The sequence below is a fragment of the Bison bison genome, unplaced genomic scaffold (genome assembly GCF_000754665.1).
Source record: "Bison bison bison isolate TAMUID 2011002044 unplaced genomic scaffold, Bison_UMD1.0 scf7180017864080, whole genome shotgun sequence".
Lineage (NCBI taxonomy): Eukaryota > Metazoa > Chordata > Mammalia > Artiodactyla > Bovidae > Bison > Bison bison.
Window position 1 is genome coordinate 3,701,624 of NW_011494652.1, and position 1,584 is coordinate 3,703,207.

The following is a 1,584-nucleotide window of genomic DNA, read 5'->3' on the forward strand; positions in this document are numbered from 1 at the left end:
TTACCTTCTATCTGGTGAGGAAGTCTTAAGCCTATTTATCTCCTGCCCTTCCTTTCCAAATAATCCAGCACAAAGCCTTCATCCTATTCAATCTGGTCTGTTTCTTGCATATGCACGTCCCTATTCCGGTCTTCTGGCACAAGTCAGTGTGGTTTTTGACAGGGGTTGGTGCCTCAGAGGGACACCTCTGAGTGTGTGGGTAGGAGGGGGCAACCAGGGCTGGAACTGCTCTCCTGTGGAGGAGTTGGCCCAGCCACCCACTGATACCCAAATCCCTTTACTCATTCAACATCAAAGGACTTGCTGGTACCTGCTTCAGACTCCTCCATCCCAGACTCAGGTGGATCACAGAGCCATATGCACTATAATTAAATGAAATAATGCAGTCCCTCACCTAACACAAGTGGGCACCCAAAGTCTCCATTTATGATGAGCTCCTAGCCTAACTAGAAGGGTTGAAGTCAGGGAGAACTTCCTGGAAAAGGAGGCATCTGAGTTCAGCCTATGTCCTGAGGACCACGGGGAGCCACTGACAGACTTCACGGAGGACAGTGATTTCAAAGTTCTGCATTGGCCTCACCATCATAAAACTTCTAGATTTCTCAGATCACCACCTTCCCCTTTTTCTCCCTAATCCCTTTGTAATTTGATTTTTCATATTTCAATTTTCAATCCATCTCGACTTTTCAAAAAACTATATGAAAAATTTCACACATACTCAACTGTAGAGAGGAAAGTATAATGAACACACATGTGCCCATCACCCAGCTATGACTCCTTAACTTTGGGGAACAGACAGAGCTGCCATCTTTTAATCCTATCAAGTAATGATTTTTTAAAATATTATTTACTATTACTGTGATTTTATGAAAGAAAGGGCATTTCAGACTTCCCTGGTGGCACACTGGATAGGAATTCGCCTGCCAGTGCGGGAGACGTAGGTTTGATCCCCGGTCCAGGACGATTCCATGTGCCGCGGAGCAACTGAGCCTATGCACCGCAAGTACGGAGCCTGTGTACTGCAACTGCTGAAGCCCGTGTGCCCTGAGAGCTGCACACGGAAACTACAGAGCGTGTGCTCCGCAGCCAGAGAAGCCGCTGCAGTGAGAAGCCGTGCACCACAAGTAGAGGGCAGCCCCCACTCTGCAACTGGAGAAAGCGCGTGTGCAGCAACCAGACCCAAGGCAACTGCAAAAGAAAGGAAAAGGAAGGAAGGACATTTTAATACACTCAGAAAAGACCAGTTCAGGATAAAGCAAAGGCCTGAAATGGAATGAGCTTGCCTTGAGAACAAAGATCCACATTGTCTTTCCTTCTGTTAGGTCACCAGGGCTCAGTCCTGATCCGAGGGGTGGAATGGGGCTGCCCTGGCAGGGGACATGCCCTGGGAGGCCCCGAGCCAGTGCTGGGGGGTTGCTGGGTGGTCGGGCTAAGACATGTTGAGGCTGGAGAAAAGGGGGCAACTAGGGAACTCCAGGGGTATGTGAAGGTGGGTCCACTTTCAGATGGAAATTTAACTTGTCTCTTTTCCTTTTCTTCACTGCATTAAGATTCAGTCTGGGTTGGGGGGGGGGGGGGGGGGGG